The sequence below is a fragment of the Pelodiscus sinensis genome, chromosome 14 (genome assembly GCF_052426305.1).
Source record: "Pelodiscus sinensis isolate ZL-2025 chromosome 14, ASM5242630v1, whole genome shotgun sequence".
NCBI classification, from domain to species: Eukaryota; Metazoa; Chordata; order Testudines; family Trionychidae; genus Pelodiscus; species Pelodiscus sinensis.
This window is the reverse complement of record NC_143065.1, coordinates 44,733,866-44,753,220: the sequence shown is the minus strand read 5'-3', so window position 1 is coordinate 44,753,220 and position 19,355 is coordinate 44,733,866. Positions and strand designations below refer to the sequence as shown.

At 47.5% G+C, this 19,355-nt stretch overlaps 2 long non-coding RNA genes across 3 annotated transcripts in view; one reads left to right on the top strand and one right to left on the bottom strand.

Annotated features, from left to right (window-relative positions):
• The window catches only part of LOC112547298 (uncharacterized), a 31,773-nt gene extending 14,311 nt beyond the window's left edge, over positions 1-17,462 (top strand). For both annotated transcript variants that reach the window (XR_016350682.1, XR_012895671.2), the window contains 2 exons: positions 15,227-15,281; positions 15,861-17,462. This is a non-coding gene — a long non-coding RNA (uncharacterized LOC112547298). The remainder of the gene's footprint in view (positions 1-15,226; positions 15,282-15,860) is intronic.
• LOC112547297 (uncharacterized) overlaps positions 1-19,355 on the bottom strand; it is a 70,502-nt gene that overhangs the window by 31,304 nt on the left and 19,843 nt on the right. The gene's annotated exons all lie outside the window — the stretch shown is intronic.

Genomic DNA, 19,355 nt, shown 5'->3' with positions numbered 1-19,355 from the left:
ATATTTTCCAAAATGCATTACTTAGTATCTATGAACACTGACTTTCATCTGCCATTTCATTGCTCATTCGCCCAGTTTTGAGAGATCCCTTTGTAAGTCTTTGCTTTGGACTTAACTAGCTTGAGTAGCTTTGTGTAATCTGTAAATTATGCCACCTCATGCTTTACCCCTTTTTCAAGAGCATTTATGAATACATGGAACAGCACTGTCTCATTACAGATCCTTAAAGATCCTGATATTTACCTCTCTCCAGTCTGAAAACTGACCATTTTTTCCTGCCCTTTGTTTTCTATCTTTTAATCAGTCAATGATCTATGAAAGGACCTTCCCACTTAACCCATGACACCTTACTTTGCATAAGAACCGTCAACAATGGACCTTGTCAAAGGCTTTCTGAAAATCACAGAACCAAACAGCACTAGAGCTGCAGGGAACCTCAAGAGGTCATCAAGTCCAGTCCTCTGCCCTCACAGCAGGAGCAAGCACCGTCTAGACCATCCCTGACAGGTGTCTGTCTATCCTGCTCTTAAATATCTCCAGTGATGGAGATTCCACAACCTCCCTGGGCAATTTATTCCAGTGTGGAACCACCCGGACAGTTAGGAAGTTTTTCCTAATGTCCAACTTCAACCTCCCTTGCTGCAATTTAAGCCTATTGCTTCTTGTCCTATCCTCAAAGGTCAAGAACAATTTTTCTCCCTCCGCCTTGTAACACCCTTTTAGGTACTTGAAAGCTGCTATCGTGAAAGCCTTCTCTTTTCCAAACTAAACAAGCCCAGTTCTTTCCGTTTTCCTTCCTACATCAAGTTTTCTAGACCTTGAATCATTTTTGTTGTTCTTCTCTGAACTTTCTCCAATTTCTCCATATTTTCCTTGAAATGCGGTGCCCAGACTGGATACAATACTCCAACTGAGGCCTAATCAGCGCAGAGTAGAGCAGAAGAACGACTTCTCGTGTCTTGCTCACAACATTCCTGTTAATGCCTCCCAGAATCGGGTTTGCCTTTTTTGCAACAGCGTCACACTGTTGACTCACATTTAGCTTGAGGTCCACTATGACCCCCTAAATCCTTTTCTGCAGGACTCCTTCCTAGACAGTAGCTTCCCATTCTGTATGTGCGAGACTGATTGTTCTGTCTTAAATGAAGTCCTTTGCATTTGCCCTTGTTAAACTTCATCCTCAGGCCATTTCTCCAGTTTGTCTAGATCATTTTTGTCTATCCTCCAAAGCACTTGCAACCTCTCCCAGATTGGTATCATCTGCAAACTTAATAAGCATACTTTCTATGCCAATATCTAAATTGTCCATGAATATATTGACCAGAACCGGTCCCAAAAGAGACCCCTGCAGAACGCTACTTGTTCTGCCCTTCCAGCATGACTGTGAACGGTTAAATACTACTCTCTGAGAACGGTTATCCAGCCAGTTATGCACCCCCCTTATAGGAGCCCCATCCAAGTTGTAATTCCCTAGTTTATTGCTATGGAGATCATGCAAGACCATATTAAATGCCTTACTAAAGTCTAGGTATACCACGTCCACTGCTTCTCCCTTATCTACCAGACTCATTATCCTATCACGGAAAGCTGTCAGATTGGTTTGACATGATTAGTTCTTTACAAATCTGTGCTGGATGTTTCCTACCACTTTATTATCTTCCAGATGTTTGCAGATGGATTCCTTACCTATTCGCTCCGTTATCTTCCCTAGCACAGAAGTTAAGCTGACTGGTCTGTAGTTTCTTGGGTTTCCTGTAGTTTCTGAACAACACTATCTCCACTGGATTCCCCTTGTTCACATGCTTGTTGACCCCTTCAAAGAACTGTAGTAGGTTGGAGAGACATGACTTTCAGTATGAGCCTGTATCCGGAGCTCCCAAATAATCCAGGACAAAGAACCTAACCCTGTCATTTCTGCACCAAACCCGTAACTTTTGGTGGACCTACTGCAGATCATATGGAAGGACGCTCCGGCTTGACTTAAAGACCTAAAGATACAGAAAGTCCACCACATCCTTAGGTGAATTGTTGCACTAGTCAGCTACACTCGCTGTTAAAAACGTGCTCATTTCTAGTCTGAATTTGTCCAGCTACTGCATCTTGTTGGGTCTTTCTCTGTTGGATTAAAGAGCCAGTGCTATCAGAAAAGTAGACTGTGTTCTAGCGTGCGTGGCCTTCCCTTGGATAAAATAAGTAGACTGGGCATTGTGAGCATCTCGTTCTGTGGCAAGCTCACCCGACGGGGTCAGACCAAAGGCCCATCTAGCCCAGTGTCTTGTCTGTCCATAGTGGCCAATGCCAGATGTGTCAGAGGGAAGGAACACAACAGGGGATCCTCACGTGATCCCTCTTCTGTCATCCATTTCCAAACAGAGGCTAGGGACACCATTCCTACCCATCCTGGATATTAGCCATTGATGGACCTAACCTCCATGAATCTATCTGGCTCTTTTTTGGATCCTGGTCTTCACAACATCCTCTGGCAAGGAGTTCCACAGGTTCCACGGAACCTGTCAGTCTTTTACATTGAGCCCCCGCCCCTTCCAAGCTGCTATCCCTCTGCTTGTAAACATGGACTACATTCTTTGTTACTAGAGATCTGCCTTTGATCTGATGGTATGAAAACACAACGGCTACGTCTAGACTGGCATGATTTTCCGCTAATGCTTTTAATGGAAAAGCTTTTCCGTTAAAAGCATTTGCGCAAAAGCGCATCAAGATTGGCAAGGATGCTTTTGCGCAAAAGCGTCCGTGCCAATCTAGACGTGCTTTTGCGCAAAAAAGCCCCGGTCGCTATTTTCGCCATCGGGGCTTTTTTGTGCGAAACAAATCTGAGCGGTCTACACTGGCCCTTTTGCGCAAAAGGACTTTTGCCCGAATGGGAGCAGCACAGTATTCCCGCAAGAAGCACTGATTTCTTACACGAGATCGTCAGTGTTCTTGCGGAAATTCAAGCGGCCAGTGTAGACAGCTGGCAAGTTTTTCTGCAAAAGCAGCTGCTTTTGCGGAAAAACTTGCCAGTCTCGACACAGCCAACTTGTTCAGATGAGCCCACCTTCCTGAGATCCAAATTGATCTAATTGACCCATCCTCATAGTTATTTATCATTCCACCAGTTTCTGTCATCTGCAAATGGGCTTGTGGGTGTCTCTCAAGAGGATGTAAGTACGGGTTGAACCTCTCTAGTCCAATACCCCCGAATCCTGACCGGTGCCAAACCAGAGAGTTTGCCGGACCACGGGAGGTCGATATTGTCTAGCAGCATCACCAACACTTCCCCTGCTTGCTGGGCTCTGAGAAAACGTGGAGGGGTAAGTTAGAGCTAAATAACGGCACAGAACCCTGAGAGCCAGGACTGGGGGCTGGAAACAAACTTTCTGGGACCACAGGAAACTTGGCCGCCCCCATGATAAGCAGACATGTGGCTAATTAAAATCATGCCAGACCATGGATGTTGCCAGATCAGAGCATGCCAGACTACAGGGGTTCAAGCTGTAGCCACCAGCGCAGATAGATGGTTACGTGCAGACTGGCCACCTTGCAGGTGAAGGGTTAGGTATGCAAAACGCTCAACCTGCAGAGTGTCCTTCGCTGTGCCTGAACCCGCAATGCCCCCTCTTCACTGCTGTGGAGGTATCTGTGCATGCACGCCTGCTGGACTGTAGTGAGCTCCTCTAGGGTGGTTCATGGATTCAAGACAGGAGTTAGGAGGGAGGGTGGGATGAGTCCATGGAACTTCAAAGGTTTTGCCTCTTCCACAGGCCAGACCCTGGGAAAATTCTGGAGCCTCTGGCTCGTGTGGTCATAGACTCATAGGGTATGTCTAAACTACATGGCTCCATTGATGGAGCCATGTAGATTTAGCTGATCGGCAGAGGGAAATGAAGCCGCGATTTAAATAATCACGGCTTCATTTAAATTTAAATGGCTGCCGTGCTGAGCCGACAAACAGCTGATCCCAGGGACTGGGAGCCCCGGCACATGGCATACACAGTGGGGCAGAGCACTACTGCACAGGGAGCTCCATTGTGTGGTGCGCCCGGCTGCCCAGAGCCCCAGCGTACACGGCTGTCAGGTGGGGCTGCCCAGTGGGGTCAGCAGGAGGTGGGGAGCTGGCTGGGAGGCCAGCGGCTGGTCCGGGGGACCAGTAACAGGGGACCAAAAATAACCTTCCCTAGTCCGGCAAAATCCCTCCTCTGAGACGGGCCAGGGCCTGAGGGTGCTGGAACAGAAAGGTCCAACCTATATCATGAGCGTTCGCAGGCAAAGCCCACTTCCTCAGATGAGCTGGAGTGGAGGAAAAAAAGGGGGGAACTCAGAATTGATCATTTTTCCCCCACTCCAGCGCGTCTGAGGAAGCGGGCTTTGCCTATGAAAGCTACACACGAATACGCATGATATCTATAAATAGTACAGATACTTGTATTAGTCTCTAATGTGCCACAGGACGACTCATTTTTATGGTTTCTTTGCGTTCCTTTATAGCCCCCTCCTCATTTGATTCATTACTTAGGCAGGCATTGGAAGCTTTCACCGGCCTCTAAAATTCATACAGATTCTTGAAGAAATCAACCCCCTCTGAAGTAGAGATTTTCTCTGTCTACTGAACAGTGTCTAATTTTCCCAGTGGAACCAAGTGGATTAATAGGACTCCAGTGTATCCAGTTTAATCAAGCCGTGAGTTGCCTAGGAGTCCACGCGGCGGCCACAGGGTCACGGACGAAGGCATAATCTCCTCAGGAACGAGCAGTCCCTACCTACCGCCGCTGGCTGCTCCAGCCGCCGCTTTCCTCAGGCGAGGCCTTCTGTGGCGAAACCCTGGCAGCCGCGTAATGACACAGAGAAAGAGATCGCGTCTGTGGGGATTCTGCTCAATAAACCTTATTCTCCCCATCAGCCGCCTCCAGTCAGGTGCGTACTGACAGCAGCAACTGTGAAGGGAGCGCAGCGGGCCCGGGGAACGGCCGCGAAGGACTCATTACCATATTTGACAGGCCACATGAAGCAATTCATGAGCTTTCCAGAGGCGTCATGGCCACGACGGATGTCTTGATTGTTCAATTAGGATTTTCTTCCCTCGCATCTACCTCCCCCCTCTTCCCCCCATGCCCCTGACCTTATTTTAGGCTCCAATCACAACTGTTTCCCATTTCACTGTCTGAGCGAGACAAGGGGCCGTTCTTACGCCTCCTCCAGCACGTCAATTCGCATGCGCTGCTCTTCCAGCGTGTGACCTCCTGGAAGCGCTGTGCTCCGCCTGTCTCTCCTCACGGGGTAAAGAGAACGATTAGAAATGACATTTGTAAAACGGGAGTTTCGCCCCTCCCCCCTCGTTTCAGGGGAGATCTGGAAGGCACATCTCCAGCTGGCGTGGCAGCCAGCATGACCAGGAGTCAGCCAACACATCGGGAGGAGGCAGCTGTGGAGAATCAGCTCTGACTCGCACCAAGCCTGTTTCCAAATAGGACTAACCCTGTAACTATGGCCAGTCACTCTTGCAAAGGAAAGCATGCAGACGTGGGGTGTGCTGCCCCACGGAAGTCAAGGAGGCCACAGCAGGCCAAAGAGTTGGCTAGCACAGTGTGAATGGCCGGATCAGAGCTATAATAACTATGCGGAACATAATCGTATCAAATCACCAGCCTAGTAAGCAGCTGACAGAGAACATTAGAATGGCCAGGCTGGGTCAGACCCAAGGTCCATCTAGCCCAGTGTCTTGACTGCTGATAGTGGCCAGGTGCCCCACAGGGAGTGAACAGAACGGGGAATCATCAGGTGACTGCCATTTCCAGCTACCCTCCGTGAATTTATCCAGTTCTTTTTTGAAGTCTGATAAAGTCCTGATCTTCACAACACCCTCTGGCAAGGAGTTCCACAGATGAACTGTGCTCTGCGTGAAGAAATACTTCCTTTGGTTTGTTTTAAATCTGCTGCCTATTAATTTCATTTGGTGACCCCTAGTTCTTATGTTATGGGAACAAGTCAATAATTTTTCCTTATTCATTGTCTCTTGTCATGATTTTATAGACCGCTAATATATCCCCCTTTAGGCTCCTCTTTTCTAAGCTGAAAAGTCCCAGTCTTTTTAAACTTCAAGCACCACTGAGATACTTGTCCGCAAAAAATACCGGGTCAGATTCTCAGCTGGTGGCAAAGCAGCATGGCTCCAAGGACTTGGATAGCGCGAGTCTCGTATATACCAGTGAAGCAACCAGGAAGGTATCTAGTCTTCTGACGCCCATGAAATCGAAATCGCATGTAAATACAAAAGTGGGGCAAGATCTGGATGTAACGTCTATCCCACTCTAGCGATGGGCGCACGTTGCTGGTACATTTCATGCACACAGCTAGACTAGACATTTATCCCACAATTCGCCGAGGTTTGTTTTCCCCTACCGCTCTGTGGTTAGCCAGATGGCCTGTCTAGGGATGGCTCGGGCCCATGGGTACCGGCCGTTTTTGTTTTTGATGAGCTAGGCACATGTGAAACACTAACATCTGGAGCCACCATGTGGTGCGTACAGTAGGCCAGCCTGTGTAGCCAATCATAAAGCCCCTTCCATCCACAGCCTCTACACAGTGATGAGCTCCACAAGATAAATTATTCATGACGGAGTTATTTGTGGTGCAAAGGGTCCATCAGTGACTTTGATTAAAAATCCAATGAGTAATGAATATGCAAAAGCAAGTGACTGCTTGGAGGGAGAGAATTGTCAAATCGTCCATACTTCATCCAGATAAAGAAACATCTCAAGAGGGCCTGACATTGAAAAACTTACCATCAAATCACAGCATTAGCTTAATTATGGAATCCCTCTGCCGGCAGAACCCTGGTGCGCATCGGAACAGGCACCCGAAATTTGAAGCAAGGACGGTGCGGAGAGAAGCGCACGCCCAAGAGGCAATGTGATTTTAATTCACATTGTGACTCCGCAGCCATTTAATTATTTTAATTAGGCTTAATTAGTGGTAAATTTACAATGATATGCTTGATACCTGGCATTAAATCTTTCGTGCATAAATGTTTTGTTAAAATGAGAGAGGGGAGGGAAAAAAAAAAAGAAAAGGCAAGTGGCATTTTGCCAGCAATTACTGCTGAACGTTCTAATGAAAGATTACGGGGCTGCCGTGATGCGGGATGACAGGCATTCCGGGAAAGTTCTTTGTGTGGGGCTGGGGGAGACGCTCACTCCCTGCTACCGGCATCCTCGTTTTCACACGGGGCCTTTCTTCGCAAGGGGCAGGTGACGCGCGTGGGACGACACAGCCGTGACACGCCCGACAGAGTTCTCTCCTGAGGCCTTGATGTTTTCCCCTTATCACCCACTAGCCCAAGGGGTTTCAAACGATGGGGTGCCCCCCAGCACTGGGATGTCAGGCGCTGGGTCTCCTTGCTGCAGGGGGATCAGGTGAGCAGTGGGGGGCTAAGGCAGCTCCCTGCCTGTCCTGGCACTGCAGACTGCGCTGCGCCCCAGAAGCGGCCGGCAGCAGACCCAGGGCACTAGCTCCTCACTCCCATTGGCTGCAAACCTGCTGCCAGCTGCTTCTAGGTGCTGCATGGGCACAGAGAGGCAGGAAGCTGCCTTACCCCCCCCCCCCGCTGCACTGCTAACTGGGAGCCGCTTGAGGGAAGACCCTCCTTCCCCTGCCCTGATCCCCCCCCAAAGCTGGAGCCTCCTCCTGCACCCCAAAGCTCTTCCACAGCCCCACCCCGGAGCCCGCACTCTGGTCAGATTCGATTGGGTGGCAGCATCAGCAATTTTCTTCCACTGAGTCATGAGAAAAAGTCTGGAACCGGCTGGACTAGGAGACTTATCTGGTGGTGCTCCGGTCCGGGGTCTGGGGCAGCCCTGCGGAGAAGCTGCTGGGTGGGCCACACAGCTCTGCTGACCCCAGGCTGGCCCCGGCCCTCGGTGATGCCAGGTAAGTCTTCTAGCAGTAGACTATATTAGCAATAGCAATGGCATATGTCATTGTCGTACCTACTGTAATCCAAAACTGTTGCCATTCCCAACATGTCATTTCACACAGAAGAAATATCACAACATGTGGCAGGCAGGGCAGGGGGAGTTGCATAGTCCAGTCGGCAGCTGCTGCCCTGGGCAGGCCAGGGTGGTGAGGGCTATGCTGCCGGCCAGCGTCTGCTCCCCAGGGCTGGGGCGCATGTTGCCCCCCTGTGGTCATTCTGAGGTACTACTGTTCCTGCCATCATACCCCTCCCTCTCCATTTGTTGCAAAACAATCCCATTCCGGGCACATCCCACTGGCCTGGCACAACCAAACCTTGGCCTTGCTTTACATTAGGATACGAGGAAGCTTCATCCCAAATTGGTGCCCCTAACTCTTACCGTTTAGGAGGAGTTCTTGCACAAACAGAGTCACGGAGGGATGGACAGACAGACAGACAGAGGCACAAAGTCTCTAAACTGTCCAGTAGATTTCAAAATCGCAGCGGGGCTAGAGTCCAAAGGGCAGGAATCTTTCATATTATTTCTCTCACGGTAGCACCCAGACATACAAACCGAGATCTGGGACTCCCCGTGCGAGGCACTGAACACACGAAAAATAAGGGACCGTCTGGGCCCAGGAGGGTTTCCAAAGCAGGCAGGGGGCGGGAGGAAGGAAATGCTACTATAGTCTCCATTCTGGAGCTAGATAAGGAATGAAGCTCTTTCCACTGGTTCAGCAGGAGGTTTAATCAACCCCTGCAGATAAGCAGCGAATGTTCTTAACTCGAGGCCTTGCTAGCACAAGGTTACGTCTCTCTAGTATATTGTCCTGGAGGGTTACGTGAGCAGTTGGGGAGTTTCTAATGTTTCTGTAGCTATAAAAAGAAATATCAATACCTGTCAGGACCTGCTGAGGGGAGCTTCCTACCAACAGTTAGGAAAGTTGAGGGGCTGCGTGATCTACTGAGCCAGGCACTGACCTGGTTCTATTCCTAGCGGTGTAATGGGGACAAGTCATTTCTTCTCCCACGGAATTGTCTTTCTCCTCTGTTTAGTTCGTTTGGGGTCTCCAAATGGAATTAATAGGTAGCAGACGTGTTTCTTCACTCAGCACACAGTCAACCTGTGGAACTCCCTGCCAGAGGATGTGGTGAAGAAAAAGGGTTCAAAAAAGAGCTAGATGCATTCATGGGGGTTAGGTCCATCAATGGCTATTAGTTAGGATGGGTAGGGATGGAGTCCCTAGCCTCTGTTTGTCTGGAAATGGGTGACAGGGGAGGGATCCCGTGAGGATTCCCTGTTCTGTTCACTTCCTCTGGGGCATCTGGTATTGGCCACTGTGGGCAGACAGGACGCTGGGCTGGATGGACCTTTGGTCTGACCCAGCCTGGCCACGCTTATTTTCTCTGGGGCACATTCCACCAGTCTCATCACCTGCCTTGTCTTCTTGTACCACAGATCGGAACTTATCGGTCCAAGTGTCACAGCAAAACTAACCACCCCATTCTGGTCTTGGAGAGTCTTTTTGCTGCCTGTCCCTTGCAAAGATGATTCCCCTGACTCCCCAGAATAATGTTGACCCCCGCCAATGGTTCTCTCCTAAACAGCTCCCCAGGGCTGAGTGCCCCTGTGACCTCCACATGGAGGGGGAGCAGCTCTGGGACAAAAGAGACCAAAGAGCGAGCAGCCACCTAACTTTCACCTCTCCCTGCATCGGCACCACACTAATTAAACAAGCCACGGCGTTTACACGACCGGTTCTAAATCAGTCATTTCCTAACAAGCGGCTGCGTCTTCTTTGGGCCCCACGCTGGGTACATCAGAAACGACACCGGAAATCCCCAGACAGCTTCATCACAGGATGCGCTATAAACCCAATCGCGACCTTCCCTCCCGAGGCCGACCCGGCCTGTGTCACGAAGCTACCCAGCAAGCCAGCGTTCACGAACCTTCCACGGGCTCCGACCCGGCTATTTTTAATGCACCCTCCTCCCCCCCGCCATGGGAGAATTCATCTCAGCACTGAAGTTTCAATTAATTTCTCGCGCGCGCTGTCACAGCACAGATTTTCCTGACAACTCGTTTCCAAACTGCCAGGCTTCCGACACCTTCTGCTCCCTGAGATGCAAAGTCTGCTCTGCACACTCCCCCTGCCGACACGACTCCCCCGCCACTTCCACAGCTTTTCTTCATCATCGACACTTGACCTTCCGTCAACTTGCCTCTCTGGCTACCATCAGCTCTCTTGTAATATCTCCATCCAAGCTGTCATTGCCAGATACTAAAACCCATGAACTCCGCTTCACTATTGAACTCAAGTTAGCTATTTCCTATCCAAGATTTAATTTAGTGCTCGCTAATACAATTTAGCATATGAGTCACGGCTGGATGTAGACAAATGCCAGATGTAGTTTTTCTGCCTGACGCTTTCATCATCACTAATTTTTCCTGCCCCCTTTCCCTTCACAGATCAGCTTCTTTCTCTGGTCTCATGTTCAGTCCATTTGCCGTACAACAATGGCTTTAACATTGATCCTTACGATAAGCCAACGATGACAGCTACACAGTACCAGAGGGGTCGCCGGGTGAGTCTGTAACAGTACAAACAACGAGGAGTCCCAGGGCACCTTAGAAACTCCCCAATATGTAGGATCATGAGCTTTCGTGGGTAAAACCCAGCTCATTGGATGAAGTGAGCTTTACCCCAAAAGCTCATGACCCTAGATATTTGTGCGTTTCTAAGGTGCCCCAACAAAACAGCACGTCACTATGTAACAAGATCTCATTTCATTGATGGATCTCTGCCCATCGCAGTTGCCAATTGGTTCCACTCAAGGGTAGCTTCATACCGACGGATGCACTTTTGAAATCCCCCATGGACAAGGGGTGCGGACAACTTAGGGGAGGGCCGTGTTCCGAGGAGCGTTTCCACTCGGATTGCTGAGTCAGACCTAGACAAGCTCGGAAACTATGGAAAATGGATCACACGGGGGCTGTTTGGTGGCCTACGTGAAATTGGATGGCAGGGCGCACAGTGCAATTCAAGTGGACCTGTTGCTAAAAGAATGAGCACAACCGACACCCTAATCTTCAGACTCAGCAGGGACCCCCGGGCTCAAAGGCCAGTGGAGACAACTCTGAGCTCTCCATCCAAACATGGGTCCCTCTAGATCATAGGTTCCCAAACGGGGGGAGGGGCTTGGAGGAGCGTGAAGAAATTCCAGGGGGGGCGTGAGGCAACCCAGCCTGATCCCCGGTCAATCCCTCCCAAGAAAGAGCCTGGTCCGTCGGTAAAAAAATTCAGAAAATACCATGTGAAATGAAATGTCTGGTATTTTCTGTTTTTCCTCGCTCTGGCATCCCCGGAACACACACAGCTCGGGCTGGCTGGGACGTGGGGAGGATGGAGTGTCCTGGGCAGACTTCAAAATAGCTGGGCTGCTCTGCTCTTAAAAGGGCTCTTAAAAGGGACAATGCCTGCTCTGCGCTCTTAAAAGGGCAACTTTTTTTTTTTTTTTTGCTCAACAAGATTTTATGCTATTTTTTGGGGGGAGGGGGCATGAGGGTTTCTCAAAAATCAAAAAGGGGGAGTGATGCCAAAAAGTTTGGGGAACCATTGCTCTAGATCAAGGGTTGGATGGAGAGCTGAGACAGACGCAGCCATAGCTTGTGGTGTCGCTATTTCACACATGAATCCGAGCCTTGGCTTTCTGGCAATTTCAATTGGGTACCTCTCAGAAGAAATGAATTCAACCTAAAGACATCCCCCCACACATTTGCCAGATGCCCCTCTCGTTTTCTTTGTGCTATCTCAGGAATTAAGTACTTCACTTTGATGCCCTCTCTGTTTACTATCATGTTCACACGGATCTTTTTAAAAACCGATCTAAGATATTTGGGAAAATATGACTTCACAAGGAATTTTATGAGTGCTACCTGTACTTGAAACGAAATTAAATTAAAAGGAAAAATCCCACCTGATTGAATAAGAACAGAGCATTATTGATCTATAGTCACTAGTGGGAAGATCGACGCTGTGGCAGTCGATCTTCCAGTGTTTGATTTAGTGGGTCTAGGAAAGACCCACTAAATCAAATGCTGAGGGTGCCCGACACTGGTCCTCCTTAATTCATGAGAAATGAGGGAAGTCAATGGGAGAGTTTGCTTCTGCCGACCGCTCACTGTGGAGACTGTGCTGATGGTCGAATTAAGGAACATTGACTCCAGCTACGCAATGTAACATCGCTGGAGTTGTGTATCTTAATTCGACCATCCAAGTAAGTATAGACAAAATGGAAGTTCCAAAAGGTGCCCAAGAAATTTAGGAGCACAAGTCCTAGTGAAATCCCATCCCTATTTTCTATCAGTGCATAGGAGTCTACACAGAGGATAATGGCCATATTGGAAAGAAGTGAAGAATTTACAGAATGCAATGTAGTGGCATCTCCTTTTTTATACAGTGCATCGGAGGAAATTCTCCAGCTGACATGACATGCGCCCAGAGTGTGTAACCTGATGATATGTGGTGGACTTTAGACTAAAATTACTCCTAATAAGGATGTGTGACTACAGTTGGAGAGAAAACAGAATTTCTGTCCCACAGGAAATGCCAATGTTTTGAGGAAAAAAAGTTGCTTTGATTAGACAGGAAGGTTTAAAATTTCACAGAAAATTAATGTTTAGGTTTAAAAATTTTTTGTGTGAAAAGTGTCTGGCCTTCTGTGGAAAATTTCAGTATTTTGTCAAAAAAGCCAAATGCCTCCAAACTGAAATATTTTGGCTTAAAACTTTTTTTATATTTTAGTAAAAAATAGGTATTTTTCATGGGAAAAAACTATTATTTTTTTAAATTAAAAAATCCTGTTCAAATAAAACCCTATTTCTGATCAGTTCTAATTGTAATAAAATGGCTTTTAATTATTCTCTAGCAACACACTTAAAAATACAGGACCTGCTCTTAATTTTTCTTGGTAGAAGGACAAATGTTATGGCTGTACTAAACTAAAAACACGCTTCCTGACCACAAAACCTGAATCACGACTTTGTGTCTCGTAGTTCTTGGCACGGACTCTTATGTAATATAAAAACTAGAGGAACTTTCGGGGACTTCCAAAAGGAATTCTATTGAACTTAGACCTGATGCAAAATAAATATGTGTTTGTGTTTCCTTATCAGTTTGGTGATTACAGGGCAATCATGTTATGTTTATAGTCTAGCATACGATATTGCACTAAGGGGCACATTTTAAAAAGGATTTCGGTGTCTAAATCCCACTGAATCTAAAGGAAGTTGGAGGAGACACTTATCTTTAAAAATCAGAGCCTAAATGCATTGGATCACATGAAGCTCCCCCCCCCCCCCAACCAAAACAATTTTAAAGAGGTACTAGAGAAAGACAAACTTTCTTTTGGCTGCAAATAGCTGCTGTCGATTTCAGCAGACACGGCCTGCTCAGAAACGTGGGAGCAGATGGAAGCAGCATGAATACAGGCAAAGAAGAGCTGCAAACAGTCCAGGAACAGCTCCGCGGAGCAGCCTCGGAAGCAAGCAGGTTAAAAACGTGGACGGTTCTGCCGGCTGAAATCAAACGTGGCACAGAGCTATGATCCTCTCTCCTTACTCCCAGACCAGCTGGGGCCGCAGGAGTTCAGAGAAGCCATTCTGTTGCCTCATCATCTGCTTCTGGCCTCTGACAATTGGGAGATTCCAAGGTGATCACTTTTCAGCCCTATCAGAGTCCACGGGATTTGGGGATACGGCGGAAGGCCGAAACGTAAACTCTGACAACTCTCTGCTGGATGGTTGGATGACCCAGGAGCCCGGAAACGGAATACAAAGCCTTTTCCTGCTTGATGGTTGGTCTCAATTTGGCCTAGCTTGGCAGGGACCAAAAGTTGTTAGCAGCAGAGGGAGAGAAGTGAATGACTTCCCTTTCCAGGGCTATTAAAAGGGCACATTTCAAACATGGCTGTGTCAGAACTGGCTTCCACAAGCCAAATCCGACATGAGGCATCGTTTGATGCCCCCACTTTTCAAAACCATGCACATGAAGGTAGCTGTTAAATCTATACTTGGTGCTGGCTGCAAATATGTCTTGACCCTTCCCAGCTGTCATCCCAAAGCATTTTTGTTGATGTCGGGATGAGCGTTCAAAGACACATCTCCAGTCTCAAAATGGAAAATTCCTGGGGGGCAGACAGTGTATTCTAGGACTCCTCAGTCCTCTTAGTTTCCCAGTCATTACAAGGGGGTAAAAATCACTGACTTGTGTCTGGAGGAGAGAGGGAGTACGTGTTTAGGCTGGTAGCCAGCACGGTCCAAAATGCCCACTAATTCTGGCTAGCCAATCTCTGGGAGCAGTCCAGTCACAGGTGTGTGCCTTCAGCGGGAGCTGTGAACCCAGATGCCTCCAGATGGGAGCCTAAAATTTGAGGCAACCAATATAAATGGCCCCGCTTGAAAATATTGGCTGCAATGCTTGTGCTATTGGCCGTGCATAAAATGCAAAGGTGGGCTTTTGGGGGTGGGTGGGTGGGGGGAGTCCTTATTTTTTCCCCAAATTTCCCACAATATTGTATTGGTTCTTTTCAGTTAAAAAAATCCAAAATAAAAGAAAGCAGGATAAGTTTTCTGAAAAGGATTTGCAGTTAAAAAAAAATGTGGTTCTTCGTGAAATTTTTTTTTCTCAAAAACCGTAACAAAAGAATTAACTGAGAGTTTCAGTTTTGAATGTCTGGTTTTGGAGTTTTTTTTTCTTGTCAAAACCTGGAACATTTCAACCAAATGAAAATTTTGTATTGCCATTATAAAGCTATTTTTAATGGAAAAAAACCATTTTGCTGTGTTTTTTTTTACCAGCTCTAAATAGAAGTCCTAAGTGTTGCTGCTCTAACATGGAATTTGCCAAAAAAATGAGGTTTACAGAATCTTTTGAAAAAAGGTTTTTTTCCCCAAAAGAACCGCGTCTAGATGGTGGTTTCACTTTCGAAATACCTGTTTTCCAAAGAACGCACGTCCATCATTATGCAAATTAAGTGCAGGAAATTCAAATCCCAGCTTCATTTGCAATTTCAAGCTGTCTCATTTACAAAAGGGGGTTGTAGTCTAGACATAGCCAGGGAGAGAAAGAATCTACACTTGATCCAGTCCTCAGATATTAAAAAGCAGTGGCGGGTTACTCAGTTATAACAACGCCCTGATTTTAAACAGCACATTTCAGATGGGGGAGCGAAAAGCAATTCACAAAGGAGATAAGTAACATTATTCCCTTTTCACAGAGATGGAAACTGAGGCACGGAGCAGGGGTGTGGATTGCTGAAGGTCCTCAAGAAGGTCAGGTTTATCTCTCCCTAGTTCCCTTCTACACCCTTATTTTATGAAATACGAGAAGATTTACCTGGTGTTGCTCAGGTGCTTAAGTCCTTTTTTAAAAAAATTTCAATCATTGCTGTGGGGTGGGGCTGGGGAGGAGGGGTTCAGTATGAGGCCTCCCCCAGGGTGAGAGGACAACCCCAGCCCCCTCTCACCTCAGCAGCTTGGGGCCAGGTGAGAAGTGCCTCTCCATAGCCACTGCAGCTGCAGTGGGCACAGCCGGAGGAGGGGTGCATGTCCCCTGGCTGAGGCAGCTCCAGATTGGTCTGCCCCCCTGCGCTCCCCAGTCAGAGTGAGGAATGCAGGAAAGCCGGCACTTTCCCCTCGCTCCCTGACAACGGGGAACAGCCAGCAATGTTCCTGTATGAATTGGGGGCGGGAAGTTTCAGTCCTCCCATCCCTAAAAGGGGCCTGGAGGGTGGGGGCCTCAGGGCTGGGGCTGTCCTGAGGGGGAGGTCATGTACCTAACCAGCCCCTTTTACCTGCCTGCTGATTCTGTCTCTTTTCTGTGTGGTTTCATGAGAATCAATCCCATTCCAGGCACATCCCATCGTCCTGGCACTGCAAATCCTGCCCTTGCTTGACGTTATGAGAAGAGGTATGACCGTGCCCCAAATTCTGGGTGGGCCTAGCTCTTACCAGACGGATGGATGGATGGACAGACAAACTCTCTCGAATATACAGTAGATGGAGGAGCCCTCCTCCCTCGGCTTTTGTTTGTTTTCACTAATCGGAAGAGTTTTCTCAGCTGGTGTAAACTGGATTTCAATGGAGCTACAGATATTGACACCCACTGAGGGTCTGGCCCAGTTGCGCTTTCAGCGGGGAAAACCCTGTTTTCTGAACTCGGGGTTCACTTTCCAGGAGAAAGAGGCGACTAACATAAAAGCATCATGATACCCCCCACCCAAAGACACACACGGGGCAAGCTAAGTCCATGTCCTCACTGTATGGCAATTCCAATGTGCAGTCGTGGCAACAATGTACTAGCATCAATGGGCGCAGAGCCTCCTAGGAGACTGAAGAGGAAAACACTGCTCACCCCTAAAAGATGTGTTCACGGAGTGGTGTAAAGTCCTGTGAACACATGGAGGAAGGTCAGTCAGCTGGCTAAGGTACTAGACTAGGACTTGGGACCAGGGGTTTATCTCCTGGCCACTGATTTCCTGTGAGAGCGCAGGAAAGACACTTCGCCTCCGTGCCTCAGTTTCCCACTCGGAAGGTGGGGATAACATCATGGTCCTGCTGTGCAGGGAGGTTGTTCGAGATGGAGCTCAGATACTATGGTAACATGGGCTCATGAGGATAGTAGACTTAGAGAAGTCTTATTATGAGCTTCAACAGGCCAACCAGACAGAATGAGTGAAGGTTGCCTTCAAAATTTTAAAAGTCACTTCCGAAAATCAGGGCTTGTAACACTAGCGGTGCTGGTCGCACTCCTTGACTACAGCTGAATGCTTCAATACGGATATTTCCAAATAGGAGAGGGCTCAGAAAAGAGCCTAGAGCATGACTAGAGGGCTCAGAAATACCTCTCATGACCGATTCAAGGAGCTCAACTCATTGAGCTTAGCAAAAAGAAGGTGAGTGGGGGACTTGATGACACAGGGGACGTCAGTCTAGCTGGGAAAGACAGAACATGATCCCGTGGTTGGAAATTGAAGCTAGACCAATTCAGACAGGAAATAAAATGAATTTTTAACAGTGAGCGCAATTAACCATTGGAACAGCTTGCCAAAGTTCCGGGTGCATTCTCCATCAGTGATACTCTGTAGTCAAGAGGGGATGTGCTGCTAAAAGCTCTGCTCTAGGAATTATTCAGGGGCGGGTCTCTGGCCTGTGTTCCACAGGAGATCGGAATAGATGATCACGATGGTATGTATGAACCTGTGGCTTGTGAACCCCAGCCCAAGGCCAGCGTGTGCACAGCAGGTGTGCATCCCGGCTGGAAGCTGCACATGCATACACAAAGAAAAGCTGCAGAGCAAACACGGATGCCCTGCGTCTGTGGGTGCATTTTATCTTTGTGAGCACGTCTTGTATTTGCATTGTAAATCCATCTTTCAGCAGGTGTAGCCACCTAGTACCAACCGGACACAAATCAGACATCAAGAATGGTAACACACATAAACCTGATGGGGAATATTTTAACCTCCCTGGACATTCGATAATGGCTTTAAAAGTAGCCATTCTTCTACAAAGCAGTTTTATCCCCCAATTAGAGAGAGAGACAGCTGAGCTGGAATTCATTTACAAGTTTGACACTATCAACTTGGGCTTGAATAAAGATATTAGCTGGTTAACACACTACAAAGGCAATTCCCTCTGACTGTGATATTCACATATCCACATCAAAAGCTATGAATTAGATACATCCAGCCTGACTTAATTAGCTTCATTTACACTGGCTCTACAATTCACAGGTAACTGCTTTTGCTGGTATCTATACCCTGGATTCTGTAATTTCCACTCTAACTCCTCTGATGAAATAGGTTTTCCCCGCAAGAACGCACAACCTAATATATCTGTTAATCTCTAAAGTGCTAGAGGACTGCTTGTTGATTTTCAAGTTACAGATTAACATGGCTACCCCTCTGAGACTAGTATTGTTAGCTTGTAAAACAAGGAGTTGACATTTTGACCAATGGATGCACAAAAGAAAGTCAAATAACATTATAAAAGAGGGGAAATCAGCGTTAAACCAGGCAAATTCACATTGTCCTATTGCTCTTGAAGTGTGAGAAAGCTGACCCTTGTCATGTAACTGGGCATTAACTGTTTGAAACCCCGTTTCATGATTGTGATCAGGATATAGACGAATCTCTTGCTAGTTCTGGTGGCTATCAGACTTCTACTGCAAGCATAAAGCTAGATTCTTAAGCAGTACATGGAAAGCAGTTTGGGATGCAATATTTCAGAGCTGTTTGCTAATTGCTTCACAGCATGTGCCTTCGTGCATCTGTGCTTTATTAGGACAATTTGATTGTGCAGTTTGAATGGTATAACAGCGAGGCCTCTTAGGGAATTAAATGTGCAGTCGATCGATATGTGCGCCTTTCACTCAGAATGAAACGGCTGCAAAATCATTTCCCTCTTATAGCTATTAAAGGTCACCAGCGGAACGTTTCACGAAAGTGTCTCTATCAGAGGAAACCTCCAGCACTTAGTACCATGTCAATCAACATCTCCGAGAAGCTGTCAAACTCACAACGTGTGGGGAAAATGTATTTTTGTTGGGCGACCACAAAGGAACGCAGAGACAAGCCGGGAGGCTGCAGAGACCATGTAACTCACTTTGCCTGTGTGGGGTTGCCCAGCAGTGCATTTGAAATATATGATGAATGAAGTTTTTGTTTTGCAGATGATTACATGGTATTCCCTTGTTGGCCTGGAGAAATAGGAGATGTCTTGTTACTGAGCAAATGCAATGGCCAAGCTTTTTAGGAAAACAATTTGATTTGCATCTTTCCTGCCAGAATAGGGTAATATGAATGTTGAAAATGCAAATGAAATGCAAAGTACTGTGTACACCTGTCGTGCCAAAAACGAGCCTGTGCATAACAGCTGATCCATTAGGAACATTCAAATTGTTTCGGGGGGAGGGCATAAAATTAGGGCTAGGTGAGAAACTATACAGGCAGTCCCCGGGTTACGTACAAGATAGGGACTGTAGGTTTGTTCTTAAGTTGAATTTGTATGTAAGTCGGAACTGGGACATATTGTAGGGGAAACTCTAGCCAAACATTTCTCCAGAGCTCAGTTTTATTCTCCCACACCTCACTTCCCTCAGTCCTTTATTCTCAAGCTGAGGTGTCTGCTGAGAAAAGCCGCTCCACGTCTCCCTGGTCTGCTGGGGGGGGGGGGGGGGTGCTAGCTTCGCGTCTCCCTGGTCTGCTGGGGGGAAGCAGCTAGTGCGGGGTTGCCTCACCCCGTTTGTAAGTAGGGATCCGATGTAAGTCAGATCCATGTAACCCGGGGACTGCCTGTATTCCCATCCTGCAAGAATTTTCAAGGTAGAAAATTTTCCCCCCATCG